The 24,887-nt window shown below is 46.9% G+C and overlaps 1 protein-coding gene across 2 annotated transcripts in view; it reads left to right on the plus strand.

The window, feature by feature from the left end:
- The window catches only part of LRRC29 (leucine rich repeat containing 29), a 155,066-nt gene that overhangs the window by 86,549 nt on the left and 43,630 nt on the right, over positions 1-24,887 (plus strand). The gene's annotated exons all lie outside the window — the stretch shown is intronic.

Consider the following 24,887-nt stretch of genomic DNA (forward strand, 5'->3'; position numbering starts at 1 on the left):
GCGGCTCTCCAGGTCTCCCGTCCGCCGAGTCGTTTCCCCCAAAAGAGATTCCAGAGAGGTGAGCTGGCTGGAGAGGAGGTCGAATCGAGAGTCCAGCGCCCGCACCACTGATGCCGACAACGCCGCAATATGGGCCTCAGACAGGGGAAGCGCGGAACCCAAGTCTCCCGCCGCCATCTTGGGCTCGGGTCGCGCCGATCTGGTCTCCCTGTCTTTCCCCGCACGGCTCGATTTCGCGCTCATTACCGGGCTGGGCGTCTGCAAGAAACGGTCCATTAACCTCCTCAAAGGCTCAGAGCAGGGCTAGGGCTGGCCAAAACGGAGCGGAGCGGTGCAGAGGGATTCAGGGCCCCGGAGCACGAGTGAGGCACGTCTCACCCCGCTCAACACATCACGTGACTCCCCTGCTCCAGGGTATAACCTGTCAGATGAACTTCTGCTTCTTCATCACTGTCTTCCTGCATAGTTTAGCAGAGCCTCCCATCGGTTTACATCCTGTTGCTTCACTTTTTCCAATTGTACGCCATAGTAGAAGCGGTTGTTTTTTTCTACAGTCTTATAAATCAAGAAAGAAGATGTCCAAATCTAAACATCTTCTTCTGCACGCTCTGCTAAAAGGAACCGTTTTGAACCATCCGTTCCTTCCACGCCACAACACTTTGATTGTCTGAGTCCATGATTGAGGACTCAGACATTCATTTTCCATATGCTTCACCTTCTTTCTTAGTGGCAGAGGGTTCCCATCCTCATTCCACCTCTCACAATCTTTTTTATCTGAATTGGTTTCTTTCACTTGAATTCTGCACCAGATAAGTAAGTACGTTAACATTGCTCAGAAATCCGATTCCAAGTACACTAAAGAATACCTGGAGGACTTAGAACTTATCCTCCTAAGGACTTACTTTAACTGCTCATGCATGGCATCCTTCAACATGACCATCATCTAACATTTGTTCTTCAGTTGGACCTCTGTTCGACATGATTCGGCGAAAGCTGCCAAAGGTGGAAAGCTTTCAGTTAGTGTTTCCACCAATTTTTTATAACCCTGCCACAGATATTGCTATCATACAGGATCAATTGGGTTGTTGTAGTCAAACTCCGCTGTATTACCAATGTTAGCCTTTGTTTTTTCCTACAGGCATTCCTTTACCTCAATGCTTTTTCTCCTCTATCCTTCCTCCTGTTTCTCATAGCCCGGAGGTTTGGGAGTGGCTATTGGGAAGGTGGAGGCCATTACATCCTTTTTAGGATGTTTTTCCCTCAATTCTTTGATGAACATAAAAGGTTTATTTTTCCCCTTTCTTCATCCACAATCGATACACTTGTTCAACTGTGTAACTTATACTTCCCTATTTGGTCAGCAGATTATACTCTTTCGATCTCAGGGAATTTTTTTCTTTTTTGGGAACCCTGCATCTAGAACATATTAATTTTTCTGTAATCAATGGGGTTGTCCCCTAGTCACCTGGCCTGATCAGGATCTTATGTCTCAGGGGGGTGCTCTTAACAGCACATCAACCTCTCTTCACTCTTTTTCATTACTCAGTAATAAGAACATAAGAATTGCCGCTGCTGGATCAGACCAGTGGTCCATCATGCCCAGCAGTCCGCTCACGTGGCGGTCCTCTGTTGAAAGACCAGCGCCCTAATTGAGACTAGCTCTATCAGCGTATGTCCTTGTAACATAGTAACATAGTAACATAGTAGATGACGGCAGATAAAGACCCGAATGGTCCATCCAGTCTGCCCAACCTGATTCAATTTAAATTTTTTTTTTTTTTTTCTTTCTTTTTTTTTCTTCTTCTTAGCTATTTCTGGGCGAGAATCCAAAGCTTTACCCGGTACTGTGCTTGGGTTCCAACTGCCGAAATCTCTGTTAAGACTTACTCCAGCCCATCTACACCCTCCCAGCCATTGAAGCCCTCCCCTGCCCATCCTCCTCCAAACGGCCATACACAGACACAGACCGTACAAGTCTGCCCAGTAACTGGCCTAGTTCAATCTTTAATATTATTTTCTGATTCTAAATCTTCTGTGTTCATCCCACGCTTCTTTGAACTCAGTCACAGTTTTACTCTCCACCACCTCTCTCGGGAGCGCATTCCAGGCATCCACCACCCTCTCCGTAAAGTAGAATTTCCTAACATTGCCCCTGAATCTACCACCCCTCAACCTCAAATTATGTCCTCTGGTTTTACCATTTTCCTTTCTCTGGAAAAGATTTTGTTCTACGTTAATACCCTTTAAGTATTTGAACGTCTGAATCATATCTCCCCTGTCTCTCCTTTCCTCTAGGGTATACATATTCAGGGCTTCCAGTCTCTCCTCATACGTCTTCTGGTGCAAGCCTCCTATCATTTTCGTCGCCCTCCTCTGGACCGCCTCAAGTCTTCTTACGTCTTTCGCCAGATACGGTCTCCAAAACTGAACACAATACTCCAAGTGGGGCCTCACCAATGACCTGTACAGGGGCATCAACACCTTCTTTCTTCTACTGACTACGCCTCTCTTTATACAGCCCAGAATCCTTCTGGCAGCAGCCACTGCCTTGTCACACTGTTTTTTTCGCCTTTAGATCTTCGGACACTATCACCCCAAGGTCCCTCTCCCCGTCCGTGCATATCAGCTTCTCTCCTCCCAGCATATACGGTTCCTTCCTATTATTAATCCCCAAATGCATTACTCTGCATTTCTTTGCATTGAATTTTAGTTGCCAGGCATTAGACCATTCCTCTAACTTTTGCAGATCCTTTTTCATATTTTCCACTCCCTCTTCGGTGTCTACTCTGTTACAAATCTTGGTATCATCTGCAAAAAGGCACACTTTTCCTTCTAACCCTTCAGCAATGTCACTTACATACATATTGAACAGGATTGGCCCCAGCACCGAACCCTGAGGGACTCCACTAGTCACCTTTCCTTCCTTCGAGCGACTTCCATTAACCACCACCCTCTGGCGTCTGTCCGACAGCCAGTTTCTTACCCAGTTCACCACTTTGGGTCCTAACTTCAGCCCTTCAAGTTTGTTCAACAGCCTCCTATGAGGAACTGTATCAAAGGCTTTGCTGAAATCCAAGTAAATTACATCTAGCATATGTCCTCGATCCAGCTCTCTGGTCACCCAATCAAAAAATTCAATCAGGTTCGTTTGGCACGATTTACCTTTTGTAAAGCCATGTTGCCTCGGATCCTGTAACCCATTAGATTCAAGGAAATACACTATCCTTTCTTTCAGCAACACTTCCATTATTTTTCCAACAACTGAAGTGAGGCTCACCGGCCTGTAGTTTCCTGCTTCATCCCTGTGACCACTTTTATGAATAGGGACCACATCCACTCTCCTCCAATCCCCAGGAATCACTCCCGTCTCCAGAGATTTGTTGAACAAGTCTTTAATAGGACTCGCCAGAACCTCTCTGAGTTCCCTTAGTATCCTGGGATGGATCCCGTCTGGTCCCATCGCTTTGTCCACCTTCAGTTTTTCAAGTTGCTCATAAATACCCTCCTCCGTGAACGGCGCTGAATCTACTCCATTTTCTCGTGTAACTTTGCCGGACAATCTCGGTCCTTCTCCAGGATTTTCTTCTGTGAACACAGAACAGAAGTATTTGTTTAGCACATTTGCTTTCTCCTCATCACTCTCCACATATTTGTTCCCAGCATCTTTTAGCCTAGCAATTCCATTTTTTATCTTCCTCCTTTCACTAATATATCTGAAAAAATTTTTATCTCCCTTTTTTACATTTTTAGCCATTTGTTCTTCCGCCTGTGCCTTCGCCAAACGTATCTCTCTCTTGGCTTCTTTCAGTTTCACCCTGTAGTCCTTTCTGCTCTCCTCTTCTTGGGTTTTTTTATATTTCATGAACGCCAACTCTTTCGCCTTTATTTTCTCAGCCACTAGGTTGGAGAACCATATCGGCTTCCTTTTTCTTTTGTTTTTATTGATTTTCTTCACATAAAGGTCCGTAGCCATTTTTATCGCTCCTTTCAGCTTAGACCACTGTCTTTCCACTTCTCTTATGTCCTCCCATCCTAACAGCTCTTTCTTCAGGTACTTTCCCATTGCATTAAAGTCCGTACGTTTGAAATCTAGGACTTTAAGTATCGTGCGGCCGCTCTCCACTTTAGCCGTTATATCAAACCAAACCGTTTGATGATTGCTACTACCCAGGTGAGCACCCACTCGAACATTAGAGATACTCTCTCCATTTGTGAGGACCAGATCCAATATCGCTTTTTCCCTTGTGGGTTCCGTCACCATTTGTCTGAGCAGAGCCTCTTGAAAGGCATCCACAATCTCCCTACTTCTTTCCGATTCCGCAGACGGAACATTCCAGTCCGCATCCGGCAGGTTGAAATCTCCCAACAGCAGAACCTCCTCTTTCCTTCCAAACTTTTGGATATCCACAATCAGATCCTTATCAATTTGCTGCGATTGAGTCAGAGGTCTGTAGACTACACCCACTTAGATAGAAGTTCCATCTTCTCTTTTCAGAGCAATCCATATCGCTTCTTCCTCTCCCCAGGTCCCTTGCATTTCGGTCGCTTGGATATTGATCTTTACATAGAGAGCTACTCCTCCACCTTTATGACCATCTCTGTCCTTCCTAAAAAGATTATATCCCGGTATGTTTGCATCCCATCCATGTGATTCACTGAACCATGTCTCTGTGATAGCAACAATATCTAGATCTGCCTCTAATATCAGGGCTTGCAGATCATGAACTTTGTTGCTTAGACTGCGAGCATTTGTGGTCATCGCTTTCCAGCTATTTTTCAGCGATAATCTCCTTTTTCGTATGGATTTTTGTGTCGTTTCACTTTCCGTTGCAATACTAAGAAATGAGTTGCTGATATTGCTTATGTTGCAGCCTTTACTACTATCACATCTTTTCTTTTGCTGGGGGTGGTCTCTATAATTGTCCTTCGTACATACACCACCCCCACCTTCTAGTTTAAATGCTTGGAAAAATATTGTCTGAATTTCTCTGCAAGGTTTCTTTTTCCTGCTGTAGTAATATGTAGCCCATCAGTGCAATATAGCTTCTTGTCCTTCCATGTATTTCTCCATCCTCCTATGTACCTGAAGCCTTCTTGATGACACCAGGCTCTGAGCCATCTATTAAAGTCCTCTGTGTTTTTCATTCTTTGCTCTCCTTTTCCATGTGCAGGCAGTATTTCAGAAAAATCTAAAGTCTTTACAAAAGGTTTCACGCCCTCACCAAGCTCCCGAAAAGCTTTCTGTGCTGCAAGTGTGGAGTTGTTGGCCAGGTCATTTGTTCCCAGATGGATAACAACATCAGTGTTAAAATCCTTAGTTTCTTCCTTAATTATAGTCAGTATTTGCCTGGAACTCCTGGTAGCTGAGGATCCTGGAAGACATTTCACTATTTTGGACTCCTCGCCCTGTGTTCCAAGGTTAATGCCTCTGATGATGGAATCCCCCAACAGTAATAGTTTTCTGTTTTTGGCTTTTTTATTTGTACTTAGGGTGCTCTTGTTCTCTTGAGTTTCCTTCATTGGTTCCAGTCCCACCTCCCTTCTGTTTTCCTGAGTATCGCAGTGCACTAGTGGAGCGAAGGAATTCTGTAGAGGTAATATTAGTGAAGTTGGATGTTTCTGTGTTACATGTCGCAGTCTTCCTGAGCCTACTGTGACCCATTTATTCCTGGGCTGTTTTATTCTTTGAGGTAGAGGTGGTAAGTTGGTATGATTTTGTGGAGTGATGGAAGCTGCTTTAATTGTATTCAATTCCTGTTTAAGTTTGCAGAGCTCCTCCTTAATACTGGCAAGTTGAAGACAGATGGGGCAAGCCTTAAGCCTCCAAATAGTATGTCTTGGAATTAAAGCACCACAGTGATTGCATAGAATAAAGGTCATCTTGATTGGTTGTGAAGTCCTGATTATATGGATCTCTATATATGAATAGTGGTCCCTGGGGTTGGTGGGACTATAAGTAAGACTACTAGTAAGGCAGAAATATAGGCTCTATACCACCTAAAACACAGTATTTTAAACAAAACTGCAGGAAGAGGAAATAAGATTTAACAGAGGAAAGAGAAGGATTTTTTTGTGCTTTTTTATATTTTTTTTTAGTAAGAAACAGGGAGGAGAAGAGAAATTAAGCAGATATAATGCTGAAAACCAGTGAAAAGAGCAGAATATGAAATGGTGAGTAACTTAGCTTTTAGAAGTTCACAGGGCAGCCTTGTTTCAGCAATGTCCCAAAGATAATGCAATTAACCTTAGAAGTAAAACAGAACCCCTCCCTTCTCCACCTAATCAAACACAATGGCTAAAAACTAGTGAGTCAGAAATATAGGCTCTATACCACCTAAAACACAGTATTTTAAACAAAACTGCAGGTTCTATCAGTGCTACCCTAAAACACAGGATTGTTCAGCAGGAACTTGTCTAACTTTGTCTTGAATTCCTGGAGAATGTTTTCCTCTATGACAGACTCCGGAAGAGCATTCCAGTTTTCTACCACTCTCTAGGTGAAGAAGAACTTCCTTACGTTTGTATGGAATCTATCCCCTTTCAACTTTAGAGAGTGCCCTCTCGTTCTTCCTACCTTGGAGAGGGTTAACAACCTGTCCTTATCTACTAAGTCTATCCCCTTCGGTACCTTGAATGTTTCGATCATTTCCCCTCTGAATCTCGTCTGTTCGAGGGAGAAGAGGCCCAGTTTCTCTAATCTTTCGCTATACGGCAGCTCCTCCAACCCCTTAACCATCTTAGTCGCTCTTCTCTGGACCTTTTCAAGTAGAACCATGTCCTTCTTCATGTACGGTGACCAGTGCTGTACACAGAACTCCTGGTGAGGGTGCAGCATGGCCCGGTATAGCAGCATGATAACCAAGTTCCAAGTTTATTCAATATTTGATTAATAACTTATTCAACCTTCTAAGCGATGTACATCTACTATAATAAAACCCTAAGTGTGCATGCACACTTCAAACTTTGTGTTCTCTGCGTCCGTGATCCGTAGCTCTGTGGCAGTCCTACTGTGCATGCGGAGTTTTAAACGGTGACCACGGACGCAATGAGGTGAAGAATACGTCAACGACTCCACCCTCTCGCCCTCACTCACTCTAAGGCCCGTGGGGTGTTAAAAATTGGCCCGCCAGACAACAAACCACTGCCGCTGCTCTTCATTTGCCTCTTCAAAGCAGCCTGCTGAGGATCGCCGGCCAGCTTTAGCAAACCTCACAGGCCGCTCTGAGGCGATTCCGTACATTAGAGGAGGGGTGGGATCGCGTCAGAGGGAATGTGCTCCCGAGGTGGAGAGCGGCCTGCGAGGTTCGCTACAGCCGGCTGGAAATCCTCAGCAGGCTACTTTGAAGAGGCGAATGAAGTGCAGCAGCGGTAGCAGTGGGCCAGAAGAGACCAGGAAGCCAGGATGGAGGGAGGGTAAGAACGGCGGTTTTGGAGAAGGGAAGAGGTGCTGCTGGACAGGGAGGGAGATAAAATGAAGGGAGAAGGGCTGATGCTGGACAGGGAGAGCAGGGAAGGGGCACTGCTGAACAGTGGGGAGGTAAAAAGAAGGGAAAAGGGCTGCTGCTGGACAGGGGGAGCAGGGAAGGGGTGCTGCTGGACAGTGGGGAGGTAAAACGAAGGGAGAAGGGCTGCTGCTGGACAGGGGGAGCAAGGAAGGGATACTGCTGGACAGGGGGGAGGTAAAACAAAGGGAGAAGGGCTCCTGCTGGACAGGGGGAGCAGGAAAGGGGTGCTGCTGGACAGTGGGGAGGTAAAAGGAATGGAGAAGGGCTGCTGCTGGACAGAGGGAGCAGGGAAGAGGTGCTGATGGACAGAGGGGAGGTAAAAGGAAGGGAGAAGGGCTACTGCTGGACAGGGGAGCAGGCAAGGGGGATGGTGGTGAACAGCCGAGGAAAGAGAGAGACAGAAAGAAAGAAAGAAATACAGACAGACAGTGGCCAAGGAGCGAGAGAGACAGAAAGAAAGACAGAGAGACAGAAAACGGCCAAGGAGAGAGAGAGAAAGACACACACATCTATTCTAGCACCCGTTAATGTAACGGGCTTAAAGACTAGTAGTATAATAATAACATAAGTTAATAGGGGGAGACTGACAATTTCATGTAAAAAAACCGAAAACAAAACACTTAAGACAAACATGGGGTACAAAGGGGAAGGAGAAGGGAAAGAAATACAATTTTAAGAAGGCTAAAGAAAACATTTATGATAAACAACATTAGGAAACCTTCTCCGAACTGTTCATGATCCCCTTCTTTATCATTCTGTTCGCCCTTTTCGCCGCCACCGCCACACATTGCGTGGACGGCTTCATCGACTTGTTGATCAGAACTCCTAAGTCCCTTTCCTGGGAGGTCTCTCCAAGTACCACCCTGAATATCCTGTACTCGTGCATGAGATTTTTGTTACCGACATGCATCACTTTACACTTGTTCACATTGTACCTCATCTGCCATGTTGATGCCCATTCCTCGAGCCTGATTATGTCACGTTGCAGATCTTTGCAATCCCCCTGCATCTTCGCTACTCTGAATAACTTCGTATCGTCCACAAATTTAATCACTTCGCTCATCGTACCTATGTCCAGATCGTTTATAAAGATGTTGAAGAGCATGGGTCCAAGCACCAAGCCCTGCGGCACCCCACTGGTGATGCTCTTCCAGTCCGAGTATTGTCTATTTACATCTGGCCATTTCTGGCTTAACGTTTCTACTCTCCGAGCAGAGCACATAGCCTTTGCTGGCCATGTGATTTCCTTTGCAAGGTGGTTTTTTTTTACCTGCAGTTCAATGAATTGGTTTTCTTCCACCATTCTTATTCAAGGAATACTAACACTATTATGGCTGAGCTCATTGGCATGCGCTTTGCTTCACAGTCTAGTTCTCTCATATTTTCTACTCCGTATAGACCTTCAAATACAAATAGGCTATACTCCCTAGCCTAGTGGAGCAAATTTTCTTTTTTTTAACTAATGAAAGCCTTGAACAGTTCGGCATTAGGCACTGCCTCACAGCAGTTTTCTCAAAACAATTTTTGCCTTTTTAGGAAGTGTGATTTTTATTCTGGCAAACACGTTCAGAAGAAATTTTTTATCTTCAGACTGGACTTTAGATTTAGTGATTCTCCATTTCATTGCCTCTATATGGGAAACTCCGCAAGTAGATTTCCTTGTGTCTTATCTCGCTGATCAGCTACTCCGTTTTAACAGCAGACTTCTGTGTCGCATCTTCTAGAGGTGGCCATTGTTCTCCTGTACTGAATGAACAAGTTCCAGATGTGTCCAGTCTTCCTCTTCTTTTCAGATGCTTGTCCAGTTCAAGCAGGAGATTGCCACCATGATTCCAGTAGCTCCTTGGTGGCTCAGACGACCTTGGTTTTCCTTCTTTTTCAACTTAGTTGAGGTCAGTACCTCTGCTAATCTTTCCATCTATTCTTATGCAGAGTCAAGGTTCGATCTACTGTACATTCCAATGTTCAGCTTTAGTTCCTGACAGATTGTTGTTTCTCGGGCTGAATTCAGCTGTCCCTCATTTCTCTCAGCCTATTGCATTGCTATTCACAGCTTCCAGAACACCAGCCTTTTTGCAGTGTTCCGAGCAACAATGGACACCTTTTTGCTGCTAGGTGTCTTATCCTTCATTAGGATCTGAAGTCATCTCTGTGTGTTTTTTCTCTGATTGGCTTCTCTCCTCCATTTGTCAGATTCTGGTATCAAACTCACTTCTATTAGAGTTCCTTTTAGTACTATTACTGCCTTTCTTCGGCCAGTGGATAGTAATCTATTTCTGTAAACTCTTTTCAATATGCAACCACTTTTCAGTGCTACGGGATCTCAATGTGATTTCTGTCCACTTACGGAAATTCATTTGAATAAATGCCTTCCATTTTCTTCCTTGGAAAGTCCTTTTTTTTCTCGTCTCTTGCACTCTTGTCAAATGAGTGAATGGACTTAAGCAGTGATAAGAACTTTGAATAAGAGCAAAACACAATGTTGCCATGTAAGACACTCTATGAAATGTGGATTCGTTAGTCATGGCCTGTCACCGATTTCAAACTTCTTCTCATATATTACTGATTTTTATTCCAATCACTCGATTGTACTAATATTTTCTAACTCTTATTCTCAACTAGGAGAATCTTCTTTTCATATTATTGCCTGCAGTCAAGCATTAGCTGCTTCTTTGCAGAAGACTATATCATACAGATCTTATATACAATCTTTTGTCTTTTTCAACATTAACATGTTGGGGCACCCTATTTCCAGGGGACTAATATTCAACAAGTTGGCTGCAGCATTTTGTTTGTTATATTTCAGCTGGACTGTTCTTACTTAGGCAAGTTCCAGGTCTTCAAAGGTTCCAGTTAGAAACATAGAAAAAAGCAGCAGAAAAGGGCTATAGCCCACCAAGTCTGCCCATTCCAAGTATCCCCTCCCTTGAATTTACTCCCTTAAAGATCCCACGTGAGTATCCCATTTTCTCTTAAAATCCGTCACGCTGCTGGCCTTTATCACCTGGAGTGGGAGTCTGTTCCAATGATCCACTACTCTTTCGGTGAAGAAGTACTTCCTGGAGTCGCCATGAAACTTCCCTCCCCTGATTTTCAGCGGATGGCCTCTGGTGGTCGAGGGTCCCATGAGCCAGAAGTTATCATCTTCTGACTCGATGCGTCCCGTGATGTACTTATATGTTTCAATCATATCTCCCCGTTCTCTTCTTTCCTCAAGTGAGTACAGCCGCAATTTTTTTAATCTTTCTTCATACGTGAGATCCTTGAGCCCCAAGACCATCCTGGTGGCCTTCGCTGAACCGACTCGATCCTCAGCACGTCCTTTCGGTAGTGTGGTCTCCAAAACTGAACACAGTACTCCAAGTGAGGCCTCACCATGGCTCTGTACAACGGCATCATAACTTCAGGTCTCCTGCTGACGAAACCTCTGCGGATACACCCCATCATTTGTTTGGCAGCTTCAGTGTTTTTTTCTCAATCTATTTTGATTCAGAATAGATGAAGCCACTTTTATTTTCTCCTTGGTTCATTTCTTTCACCTTTCATTATTGTCTGGAACTTTTGTCCAGACAATATAGGCATTTTGACCTCTCAGGTTTCAAATTTGCTTTTCTACAAAGCCAACACTCCCACCACCCCATTTGGGTTAGCTTGGAGGTCACCCATAAGTGAGAATATGCTGCCTGCTTGTCCTGAACTCCTGATTACCTGGACAATAAAGCACAGTTACTTACCGTAACAGGTGTTGTCCAGGAACAGCAGATATTCTTATAACCCATCCACTTCCCCTGGTTGGCTTCTTATCTGACTATCTAAACTGAGGAGACGCACGCCCTGCGTCAGGCGGGAAGGCACTCGCGCATGCGTGGTGCAGTCAGTTGTGAACTTTCTAAAGTTCTTCAAGAATGCTTGTGCAGCTGTCTGCATTGGGGCTCCGTGGATGAAGTCGCCCATACGCAAGAATATCTGCCTGCTGTCCCTGGACAACACCTGTTACGGTAAGTAACTGTGCTTTAATGTCCAGGTAATCAGGGGTTCTATGAGGATAAAAAAACTTTGTATTTATAGCTGGTTTTACATCAGAGGTACCACTGCATGGTACTTTTAAAATGGAATCAAATATGTGCATTTGTGTAATTTGAGTCATCAGTGCAAAAAAGACACAAACATTTTATTGGATGTTGCAAGATAAATCAGGAGAAGGGTGAGAGAGGAAAGTATGTTTTTCTTGTGTTTTTTTAAATCAGTAAATTCCTTTTTTAACTTTTTTTTTTTTGCATTGAGGATATTTTATTAATATTTATCAATTTAAAACCTAAAATCAGAAGCCTTAATCTTATTCTTACTTCCTTTTGTCTCTGGAATGACAGTCAAATGCATAGACCCTCTCTTTTACAAAGCCCAATAGTACGGGCCACTGTAGTAACTGCCCTAAAGCCCATAGGAATTTAAAGGGCTTTGGGGCTTTTGCTGCACAGCTTTGTAAAAGGTGGGGTGAGTTTGCTATTTATATCTGGAAATAATTTTCTGAAGACCAACGTTAATAGTTTTTGATGGAGCAGTGCATATATGTGTCTGAAAGGGTGGTTGTGTAACCAGTTACCAAATTATTACATGCTTAAGAACAATTAAAAATATCAAGTACAGTGGTGTGTCCAGTGTATGTGTGTGCACAAACTTTACCTCTCAAAACCAAGGGGGTGAAAATCCAGTCTGCCACATATGGTGCTGAAACCCAGGACTAAAGTCTCTGACACAGAGAAAATGGCTCAGGTACAAGTAGAGGCAGGGGCCTCTATACAGAAAGTTATTTTTTTGTGGTTGTTGTTTCTGAACCGCAAAGGAGATGAGCTTCACAGAAGAGAGGGACCTGCCAACAGTTCAGTCAGTGCTTGGTAAGCAGGATTTTATTTTAATTTGTTTGGTTGGTTTATTTGAGTTCTGCTTTACCCAAGGCAGAGAGAAAAGGAAAGTGCAATGCCGATAAGCTTAATTAAGCTACTGTGGACACCTGCTCAGCCAGCAATAGTGCTGCCCACTTCAGGGAAAAATTTTTTGATTCAATTCAACCTATTGAATCGATTTTTCAATTCGATTTTCCTTCCCAATTGGGTGCTTTTTTCAAACATTCTGGTGGGTTTATTTTATAGCATCTTCACCCACCCCACCCCTTTTTTCCCTCTCCTACCCACACTGGTGCTGTGGTGTAAACAAAATAAACAAAAAAGACTTTTCCTCTCTCTGTTAAATGCTAGATCACATTTGCAGTCTAATACCAGCTCTGGCAGGATACACGTTTCAAATCTGACACATTGTAATCACAAAATAGAAAATAAATTGTTTTTATTGTTTTTCTACCTTTTGTTGTCATTATTCAAATCATGTTGGTCTCAGGCTCTGCGACAAACGTCTTCTGATAACTCATTTGCCAGGGTCTCCTGCCCATTTGTCGTTTTCTTCTTTCTCCGTGCTAACCATCCATCTTACATCTCTGTCCTCCCCTTCCATTTCCCTTCCCTTCCCCAGAGGTCTGGCATCTTTCATTTTTTTCGTCTCTATCCCCACAACTGCAGCGATGGACCCCACCATCCCCAGATCCACCATCTCTCCTTGTCTCAACTACCCTTTTATCCATCATCTCTCCCTCCTTCCCCACCACCCCAGGGTCCACCATCTCTCTCTTTCTCTTCCCAACTACCCTCCTATCCAGTATCTCTATCCGCTCCCTCTACACCACTCCTTGTGTCCATCTTCGCTCCCTTTCTGTCCTTCCCTCCCTAAATCCCATTGTCCACCAGCTCTCTCCCTCTCCTCTGTTTTTAGATCCATTATTTCTCCTCCCCCCAGTCCGTCATATGCACATCTCTTTGGACCCCCCCCAAAGGCCTGCATGTCTCACCCCCCTTCTTTGTAGCATCCTCCGGATTCCCCCTGGCCTGCTGGTCTTATCTTCAGCTAATTACAGCAGCCTGCAGAGAGGATCGCCAGTGCTGTAACGATCCTTAAAGGCTGCCATCGGCCTCCGCAGTACGTTCCCTATTTCGCGGTTCCACCCCTCTTCTGACGTCAGGGGCAGGATTGCGGTAGAGGGAACTTGCTTTGGAGGATGATGGCAGGCTGCAAGGATCATTGCAGCACTGGTGATCCTCTCTGCAGGCTGCTGTAATTAGCTGAAACTAAGACCGGAAGGCTAGGGGGGAAGCCGGAGGATGCTACAAAGAGTACTTAAGCACCACATCAATATGTTCATCATATTATTATATTTGATGCATCATCATTGTTATACAAGTTTTAATGTTGTATTTGTTGTTGTTTGCATCAATAAAAATTGTTTGAACTTAAGAGTACCTAAACACTGCAGCACTTCCGACTGACCCGAGGGGCCCCCTTAAGCAGGAGCAGCAGTGGCAGTGGATGGCCAGCAAGAGGCAGTGCTGCTGCTCCTGCTTTAGGAGACCTGGTCGAATTGGCAAGCCCAATTTTTTTTTTTTTTTTTTTTAAACCACGAATTGATTCAAATTGATTAACCAAAGTGAATTGATGAATCGATTCAAATCGCGAATCAGGCAGCACTAGCCAGCAGCCCTCATTTCAGCAGCCCTCATTTCAGCAATGAGAAAGCACCTTAATTATCTCTCTGAGTTCAGCTGGAGAGCCACCAGAGCAGTGACAGAGAAGAAGAAATATAAAACAAGATTTGCTGAAAATCCTGGAGTAGACTTAGGTAAAGGCAGTGCTACAGACTGTGCAAGGACCCCCCCCCCCCCCCCCCCAAAAAAAAAAAAGAGAAAGAAAGAAACAAGTGCTGTTTTAAAAGTCAGTACTGCAGGCTATACTGCTGAAAGACAAGAATCTGAAAACCCAGGATGGGTATATGGGAGGAAAAATGGCAGCACACATTTCTTCTCTTGCAACAGGGTCCTGGCCAACCCAGAGGAGCACAAAAGGTTAACTGTGGAATCAGTAATCAAGCAAGACAGAGCCAAGAGACTGGCCCACAGAGGGAAGCAGTTTGTAAACTCAGGGGTGCTGCTCCGTTAAAAAAAATCTAAGAAAGAAAAGGGGAGCCAGGATGGACATCAGGTAGAGGTTAAGTACTGGTCTCAAGCACAGCCCAAGAGGGGAGAACCACAATCCTGATGATTTGGGAGAGACTGAAGAATTGAACCAGTTGTCTGCCATGTTATCTATGCTAGGTGAAGAAAAAGAAACTCTACCCTGAAATATCACCAGGTAAAGGTTCAACGCCTGCCTCGGGACCTAGCTATGAAGCTAGGGGCTGCTAATTGCTTTATTGAAGATATAATAGAAAACCAGAGACTAGATGCAGAATGTGCAATTCAGTTAAGGATGGAATAGAACACCCTCAAGGGGCAACTGCTAATGATGGAAGACCAGTTGCAGAACCAAAAGGAAAATGTAAAAGAAAATGAAAACACATTGCAGAGTTTAGAGGCAGAGAATGCCAAACTCTGGACAGCCCTAAATGTAAGATAATAAAGAAGCAGAGTATCCAGCCTCAGGAGAAGGACGGGAGATAACAGAAACTCCAGCAAGGCTGGAGGAGCTCCACTCACTAGAACTGGCTGTCATATTCTGAGAGTAGGGTTACCATATATCCGGATTTCCCCGGACATGTCCTCCTTTTGGAGATGACTCAGGGCATTTGGGCGGATTTTGAATTTGCCTTCAGAAGACCTCATTTGTCCTGGTTTTAGCATTGCGGGGAGTGGCGGTAGTGGGGGAGGGCAGAAGCAGGAGAGCAAAAATTAAAAATCAGTGTTGCGCTGCTTCGGAGGACCCAGCTGTGGTAGTCATTGTGCAGATGCACAGCCTCGTCAACACGTGCTGGCTGGTCATCTGATGCTGCGCTGGAACCTCCTCTCTCCTCACTCCCACCTCGTGCACACACAATGCAGTCCATGTCAGACAGCCAAAGACAGGAGGCCTGAGATTGGCGGGAACTCTCTTCTCCCCCACCCCCAAGGGCCAGCGTTAGGGGAACGCAAACTGGGCAGCTGCCCTGGGCCCCACAGATCCAGGGGGCCCCACGGTCTGAACTTCTCTTCCCCTTTTCTCTATCTCCCTTGCTTCCCCTCACCTTCCTGATCTTCATTAAAGAGCTAAATGTTATTTTTCAGTGGGGCCCCAACACAGCAGCCATTTCTCACAAGCTGCCGGCAGCTGCACCGAAGCTTTCCTTCTGTGGCGATCTGCCCTGTTAGAAATGGGAAGTTGTGACACAGGGAAAACTTTGGGGCAGCCGCCAGCAGCTTGTGAGAAGGGCTGCCATGTTGGGGCCCCTCTGAAAAGTAACATTTGGACAGTGGTGTGGGGGTGGGGGGTGGAAGAAGTAGAAGCAGTCTGCTCCGGGTGTTCCAAGGATTGGAATCATTAACTTCTTCAGACAGCAACAGCATTTACAATTCGCTGCTGTTGCCAGCTTCAAGCCTTCCTCTCTGCTGGGTCCTGCTTACTTTCTGTTTCCATGAAGGCAGGACTAGAGAGTTGCGCGGGGACAGAAATCCCACCCGTCCCCACCCGTCCCCGCCAAAGTCCCACCCGTCCCCGTGAGGAATCCCACCCGTCCCCACCCGTCCCCGTGAGGAATCCCTCCGTCCCCGCGAGGAATCCCCTCCGTCCCCACCTGTCCCCGCGAGGAATCCCCTCCGTCCCCGCCCGTCCCTATAAACTTCAGAAATAGTTATTTCATTTAATTATGCTACTGAATTAAAGGCTCTGGTAGAAACCCATTTACAAATAAGTAAAAAGACTTTATTAATTTGAAAATATTAATTGGGAAGAATACATACTTTGCAAACGGGTTTCTACCAGAGCCTCTAATGTTTATAAATTTTTATCAACACAACTAATATACTACTTTATCCTGAAGCAAAATAAAAAAAAAGAAATATAATTCTTTTCCTACCTTTGTTGCCTGGTTTCTGCTTTCCTCATGTTCTCATTCAATTCCTTCCGTCCACTGTCTCTCTTCCTTCTGCATCTTCCATTTGCTCTGTTACTGTGCCTCTCCCTTTCTTCCCCCTTCCAAATTGGTCTGGCACCCATCTTCTTCTCTCCGCTCCCCCAATAGTCTGGCATCTGTCTTCTTCCCTGCCAGTGTCTTCTCCCTACTCTCTCTTCCCCATTTCCTTTCAGCGTCCTTCTCCCCCCCTCTTCCCCATGTCCTGTCAGCGTCCTTCTCCCCCCTCTGTCTTCCACATGTGCTTTCAGTGTCCTTCTCCCCCCTCTGCTTCCCCATGTCCTTTCAGCGTCCTTCTCCCTCTCTGTCTTCCCCATGGCCTTTCAGCGTCCTTCTCCACCCCCCCTGTCTTCCCCATGTCCTTTCAGCGTCCTTCTCCACCCCTTTGTCTTCCCCATGTGCTTTCAGCATCCTTCTCCCCCCTCTGTCTTCCACAAGTGCTTTCAGAGTCCTTCCCCCCCGCCCTTCCCATGGCCTTTCAGCGTCCTTCTCCACCCCTTTGTATTCCCCATGTGCTTTCACCGTCCTTCTCCCTCCTCTGTCTTCAAGTGCTTTCAGAGTCCTTCCCCCCCCTCCCATCTTCCCCATGGCCTTTCAGCGTCCTTCTCCCCACTCCTTCTCTACCGCCCCGGGTGCAGCACAGCCGGCCAGGTCCCCTTACTTTTGTGGCATTTCCCCGAACGACCGACAACAGCCCCGGTCTGACAAACCTCCCTGCCCTTAACCGCGAATCTAAATTACCTTATTACAGCTGCTGTAAGAAGATAATTTAGATTCGCGGCTACAGGGCAGGGAGGATTGTCGGACCGGGGCTGTTGTCGGTCGGTCGGGGAAGTGCCACAAAAGTAAGGGGACCTGGCTGGCTGTGCTCCAACCGGGGCGGGGTGTGGCGGGGCGGGGCGGACCGCCCCCCCTCCCTTGGTAGCCACTCGAACCGCGAGGCTACTCTCCTCCTTACCTGCACTGCCTGCAGCACAGAGCCAAACGGAAGTCTTCCCGACGTCAGCGCTGACGTCGGAGGGAGGGAGGGCTTTGTTTAAGCCCTCCCTCCCCTCCGACGTCAGCACTGACGTCGGGAAGACTTCCGTTCGGCTCTGTGCTGCAAGCAGAGAAGGTAGGGAGAAGAAGAGCCGCGCGACTGAGTACATCCAGCCCCGCAGGAACCCCGCGACCCTAGGGGGCGTCCCCACGGGATCCCCACGACCCTAGGGGCGTCCCCACGGGATCCCCGTGACCCGAAGGGGGAACCTGCAGGATGCCCGCGGGTCCCGCGGGATTCCCGTCGTCCCCGTTCCCGTGCAGCTCTCTAGGCAGGACCCGACAGATTGAATTACCATGAACAAATTAGCACATTAGTAAAAGCCTGTTTCTATAGGCTAAGAATGATTAGATCACTATCAGCTTTTCTTGATGAATCTGCACTAAATATTTTAATACATTTACTTGTAATATCAAAAATTGATTACTGCAATGCTCTATATAAAGGAGCATCTTTAAAAGAAATACACAGAATCCAGATCATTCAAAATACTGCAATAAAAATAATTATGAAAAAGAAAAAATTTGATCACGTGACACCACTTTTAAAGGAGAAACACTGGCTGCCAGTAATTCATAGAATCTCCTATAAGATAGGCTTACTTACTCATAAAATACTCATAAATAAAGCCCCGACATTTCTGGAAAGATATTTAATACCTTACTCCCCATTTAAATCGTTAAGATCAGAGGATAAAGCCCTATTAATAGTTCCCTCTTTAAAAGTGATCTACTCTAGGAGAGACATGATTTTTTCTGTTGCAGCCCCCCAAATCTGGAACTTGCTTCCAATTAACCTAAGAGAGGAAAAATTACTGAATAAATTTAAAAGCCTTCTAAAGGGCTGGCTTTTTAAAGATGCTTTTCAACCGGCTTTATTATACTTGAGGGCAGGATGTGGAGGTTCATTAAAATAGGTGGAATCTTTTCTTTGAAATATGTGGATACTTGTTTCCCACCCTGTGTATATTAAACCTATACCTGATTTTATTTACTGTTTTATTTTTTTAATATTGTATTTTATACTGCCCTCTTCCCTAATGTATTAATGTCTAGTAGTATTTTATGTGATGTATGTGGATTTTATTATTTTTATTTGATTTGTTATTTGCTGTAAATCGCATCGAAATATGATTTTGTGATCAAATCAAAGAATTTATTAAACTTAAACTTGAACAGCAGTGAATTATGAATGCTGCTGCCCAAAGAAGTTCATGACGCCAGGCCTTGAAGCATTCGCTTAGGGGCTGCACTGCTGACCGGGGATGGGGTAACAGAAGGAGGAAAGGGAGTAGAGGGGGAGAAAATTGCTGCACCCAACTGGAGGGGGAGAGAGAGGGAGAAGGAAGATGAGGGAGGGAAAGGAAGGAATGAAAGGAGATGCCAGGCATGGAGGGAGGGAGAGAGTCGCTTAGGTGCTGCACTGTTGACCGGGGATGGGGTAACAGAAGGAGGAAAGGGAGTAGAGGGGGAGAAAATTGCTGCACCCAATTGGAGAGGGAGAGAGAGGGAGAAGGAAGATGAGGGAGGGAAAGGAAGGAATGAAAGGAGATGCCAGGGCATGGAGGGAGGGAGAGAGGAAGAGATGCCAGGGCATGGAGGGAAGGAGGAAGGTATGCCAGGACATGGAGGGAAGGGAAAGAGGAAGGGAAAAGTAAGGAGGCCACTTTCTGGGCAGACTGGATGGACCATGTTGGTCTTTATTAGCTGGGCAAAAATAGGACAAAAAGACTCTCTAAACTGCTGAGAATTGAGTGATTAGAAGAGTACCCAGAGTATAATAAAGTAATCACTCACAAATGCTCACAATGGCATGATTTCAACTGTGAACAACTGTTAATTAATTAAATGCTCAGAGATATGGAGGTGATAACAGGGGAAAACCCTAACACTACCACCTCACCGCCCAATCATCGCATGTTTCTGATCTTATCTTCCCATTGGTCAAATATTCCTAACAAAGCTTAGAAGCTGCAGGGAAAAGCAGGACTGAAGGTTGCTAAGACATTGTATCTACTGCTCCTGCCTCCCTCTGAAGCCCATTGGTCAGACATGTCTAAAGAAGCTTAGCCAGCCAATAGGCTGCAGGGAAAAGGAGGAATGAAGGATTCTAAGACATTGTCACTATAGCTACTGCTCATGCCTCCCCCAGCAGCCCATTGGTCATACATTGCTAAAGAAGCTTAAAGGCACTTTCTGTAGTCACTGCTTCCACCTACCCTTGCAACCCATTTGTCCATCACTGCTAACAAAGCTTAGCCAGCCAATAGGCTGCAGGGAAAAGTAGGAATGAATGTTGCTAAGGCACTCTCTGTAGCTACTGCTCCTGCCTCCCCTTGTAGGACTGAAGGTTGCTAAGGCACTGTCTCTATGAGAGGCTGAGGGAAGAGAGATGAAATATAAAAGGGAGAACACAGCTGAATTTAATGCAAGCTGGGGGAGGCATGGGAAGTGATACAAAGATAACTGCAGCCCATTAGTCAGACATTCCTAAGGAAGCTTAGCCATCTAATAGGCTGCATGAAAAAGCAGGACTGAATATTGCTAAGCCACTATCTGTAGCTACTGCTCCTCCCTACCCCCCCCCCCCCCCCCCAGCCAATTGTCAAACATTCCTATGAAAGTTTATTCAGCCAATAGGTTGCTAAGGCAGTGTTTCTGTAGCTACTACTACCACCTCTCCCTGCAGCCCATTGGTCTGACATTTCTAAAGAAGCATAAAGGCAGTGTTTCTATAGCTACTGATTCTGCCTCCCCCTGCAACTAGAGAGCTGCACGGGAACGGGGACGACGGGAATCCCGCGGGACCCGCGGGTTCCCCCTTTGGGTCACGGGGATCCCGTGGGGACGCCCCTAGGGTCGCGGGGATCCCGTGGGGACGCCTCCGAGGGTCGCGGGGTTCCTGCGGGGCTGGATGTACTCAGTCGCGCGGCTCTTCTCTCTACCTTCTCTGCTTGCAGCACAGAGCCAAACGGAAGTCTTCCCGACGTCAGCGCTGACGTCGGAGGGGAGGGAGGGCTTAAAGCTTAAAGCCCTCCCTCCCTCCGACGTCAGCGCTGACGTCGGGAAGACTTCCGTTCGGCTCTGTGCTGCAAGCAGAGAAGGTAGAGAGAAGAGCCGCGCAACTGAGTCGGGAAGACTTCAGTTTGGCTCTGTGCTGCAGGCAGTGCAGGTAAGGAGGAGAGAAGCCTCGCGGTTCGAGTGGCTACCAAGGGACGGGGCGGTCCGCCCCGCCACACCCCGCCCCGGTTGCAGCACAGCCGGCCAGGTCCCCTTACTTTTGTGGCAGTTCCCCGACCGACCGACAACAGCCCCGGTCCGACAATCCTCCCTGCCCTGTAGCCGCGAATCTAAATTATCTTCTTACAGCAGCTGTAATAAGGTAATTTAGATTCGCAGTTAAGGGCAGGGACGTTTGTCGGACTGGGGCTGTTGTCAGTCGGTCGGGGAAGTGCCACAAAAGTAAGGGGACCTGGCCGACTGTGCTGCACCCGGGGCGGTAGAGAAGGAGGGGGGGAGAAGGACGCTGAAAGCACTTGAAGACAGAGGAGGGAGAAGGATGCTGAAAGCACATGGGGGAATACAAAGGGGTGGAGAAGGACGCTGAAAGGCCATGGGAAGGGCGGGGGGGGGAGGACTCTGAAAGCACTTGTGGAAGACAGAGGGGGGGAAGGACTCTGAAAGCACTTGTGGAAGACAGAGGGGGGAGAAGGATGCTGAAAGCACATGGGGAAGACAAAGGGGTGGAGAAGGACGCTGAAAGGACATGGGGAAGATAAAGGGGTTGAGAAGGACGCTGAAAGGCCATGGGAAGGGCGGGGGGGGGGAAAGGACTCTGAAAGCACTTGTGGAAGACAGAGGGGGGAGAAGGATGCTGAAAGCACATGGGGAAGACAAAGGGGTGGAGAAGGACGCTGAAAGGACATGGGGAAGATAAAGGGGTGGAGAAGGACGCTGAAAGGCCATGGGAAGGGTGGGGGGGAAGGACTCTGAAAGCACTTGTGGAAGACAGAGGGGGGAGAAGGATGCTGAAAGCACATGGGGAAGACAAAGGGGTGGAGAAGGACGCTGAAAGGACATGGGGAAGACGGGGGGGGTGGAGAAGGACGCTGAAAGACCATGGGGAAGACAGAGAGGGAGAAGGACGCTGAAAGGACATGGGGAAGCAGAGGGGGGAGAAGGACACTGAAAGCACATGTGGAAGACAGAGGGGGGAGAAGGACGCTGACAGGATATGAGGAAGATGGGGGGAGAAGGACGCTGAAAGGAAATGGGGAAGAGAGAGTAGGGAGAAGACGCTGGCAGGGAAGAAGACAGATGCCAGACTATGGGGGGAGCGGAGAGAAGAAGATGGGTGCCAGACCAATTTGGAAGGGGGAAGAAAGGGAGAGGCACAGTAACAGAGCAAATGGAAGATGCAGAAGGAAGAGAGACAGTGGATGGAAGGAATTGAATGAGAACATGAGGAAAGCAGAAACCAGGCAACAAAGGTAGGAAAAGAATTATATTTCTTTTTTTTTATTTTGCTTCAGGATAAAGTAGTATATTAGTTGTGTTGATAAAAATGTATAAACATTAGAGGCTCTGGTAGAAACCCATTTGCAAAGTATGTATTCTTCCCAATTAATATTTTCAAATTAATAAAGTCTTTTTGCTTATTTGTAAATGGTTTCTACCAGAGCCTTTAATTCAGTAGCATAATTAAATGAAATAACTATTTCTGAAGTTTATATGGACGGGCGGGGACGGAGGGGATTCCTCGCGGGGACGGGTGGGGACGGAGGGGATTCCTCACGGGGACGGGTGGGGACGGAGGGATTCCTCACGGGGACGGGTGGGGACGGGTGGGATTCCTCACGGGGACGGGTGGGGACGGGTGGGACTTTGGCGGGGACGGGTGGGGACGGGTGGGATTTCTGTCCCCGCGCAACTCTCTACCTGCAACCCATTAGTCAGACATTGCTAAGGAAGCTTAGGCAGCCAATAAGCTGCAGGGAAAAGCAGGACTCAAGGTTGCTAAGGCACTGTCTCCGTAGCTACTGCTCCTTCTTCCCTTTGCAGCTCATGCACAAGGTGACCATACGTCCCGTTTTCAACGGGACAGTCCCGTTATGGGACCTACCATCCTGTTGTCCCGACCCACTGCTTCGGGGACAACATCCAGAAGCTGTGCGCGGGGACAACGGACCGGCGATCGCTTCCCCTCCCGCTCTAAAGCCTGCCTCCCTCCTTCCCTCCCTACAGCGCTGAAATGGTCAGGGGGGGGCCTGCCAGGTCCGAAATCATCCTCCCTATTCTCAAGGCCAGCATTAGGGGATGGCAAGGGGGCCTGCGATCCAGGCAGCTCACTTAGCTGTCATCAGCCCTACCTTCGGCTGCGTCGGTAATGCTAAACTGCACGGTAAAACCAAAGAGAGAAGCCACGGGACTTTCCCACTTGCCTGCATCGCTCGAAGTTCTGACGTTCTTGATCCTGCCCCCCTCTGAAGTGACTTCCTGTTTTTGAGGGGCGGGATCGAGAGCGGCAGAACTTCGAGCGATGCAGGCAAGTGGGAGAGTCCCGCGGCTTCTCTCTTTGGTTTTACTGTGCAGTTTAGCATTACCGGCGCAGCCGAAGGCAGGACTGATGGCAGCTAAGAAACGCCTTCAGTCTCGCAGCAGCACTCGAACACTCGCCTCTAAATTAAGCTAAGAGCTGATTCCCTGTGGTAAAGAGGGGAAGTACTTGAATGAGATATGGGAAGATGGTGGGTTGGCTGGCTCAGGAAAGGGGAGAAAGCTGCTAAATCAGATAAGGAAGAAAAAAAGGAACACAGGAAGATGCTGGACATGAAGGTTGTAGGGTGAAGGAAAAAAACCAGACATAATGAGTAGGAAGGCAGGTGGGAGATGCTGGACACAAAAGGAGAGAAAAGGAAAAGGTAGAGGAACGAGAGATGCCAAGTCCATGGGAGGGAGGGAAAGGAAAGGAGATACCAGACCATGGAGGGGGAGGGAGAGATGCTAGGGCATGGGGAGGGGAAGGAAGGAGATAGAGACGTCAGACCATGGGGTGAAGTGAGAAGGAAGGAAGGAAAGGAGAAGAGAGAGATTCCAGAGCATATGGAGACAGAAAAATGGAGAGGGGGAAGCTGAAATGAATCATGTACAAAGGAGACAGTTTATGGAAGGAGCATAGAAAGAGGGAAGATACCATATGGAAGAGAGAGAGGGCAGGCACTGGATGGAAAGGGCAGAGAGGGCAGAGAATGGAAGGGGCGAGACAAAGGGTGAACAGTAGGTGGAAGGGGTAGAGAGAGGGGGACAGACACTGAATGGAAGTGTGGAAGAGAGAAGGGATAGACGCTGAATGGAAGTGAAGGGGAGAGGAGGGACAGACGCTGAATGGAAGTGTGGGGGAGAGAAGGGACAGATGCGGAATGGAAGTGTGGGGAGAGGAGGGACAGACACTGAATGGAAGTGTGGGGGAGAGGGGGGCAGACTAAATGGAAGTGGGAGAGAGGGGAAGCAGACACTGGAAGGAAGTGGGGAGGAGAAAGAAAAAAGGGCACATGCTGGATTGAGGGAAGAGGATAGAGTTAGATACTGGAAGGGGTGAGGGAAAGAGGTGGCAAACTATAGGTAGACACAATGAAAGAGGGAAATTGAGGACTGAATAGTAAGAAAGAATTTAGACATAGGCAGAAAATAAATTGAGAAGGAAGAACAGGAGGAAGGGAGCGGAGAGAGAGAGAGAGATGCCTGAGCAGGGGGGAAGGGGAGGAGACAGATACCAGACCTCGGAGGAGGAAAAGAGGAAGGAGACAGATACCAGATCTGAGAGGAGAAAAGGAGGAGAGAGATAAGCTAAAATCTGCTGGGAGGGAGGAAGGTGAGAAAGAGGCAGAGAAAGGGGGGTGGTTGTAAGCAGATTAGAAAGACTAGAGAGAGAAAGGCCTGGACCACAGGGGAAAGACAGGAAGCAAATGCAGGACTATGGGAAGTTCAGACAGAGGGGGAGAGACCCTGGGGAAGAACAGGGAGATTTAAGATCATAACAGAGGAGGGAGAGAGAGGGAGACCTGGAACAAAGGTACAAATGAGAACTGACACTGGATCTGGAGAAGGTAAGAGGGAAAAGAGAGAGAGACCTGGACCCAAAGGGGATGGGGCTGGATTGTGAAAGAAATGTTGGATGCGAAAGAAAGAAAGATTGGATGCACAGTCAGAAGGAAGTGCAACCAGAGACTCCTGAAATCACTAGACAACAAAGGTAGGAAAAATTATTTTCTTTTAAATTTAGTGATCAAAATGTGTCCATTTTGAGAATTTATATCTGCTGTCTATATTTTGCACTATATTTGTCTATTTTTTTTATAGTT

This window comes from Geotrypetes seraphini, chromosome 4, assembly GCF_902459505.1.
Source record: "Geotrypetes seraphini chromosome 4, aGeoSer1.1, whole genome shotgun sequence".
In the NCBI taxonomy this organism is placed as follows: domain Eukaryota; kingdom Metazoa; phylum Chordata; class Amphibia; order Gymnophiona; family Dermophiidae; genus Geotrypetes; species Geotrypetes seraphini.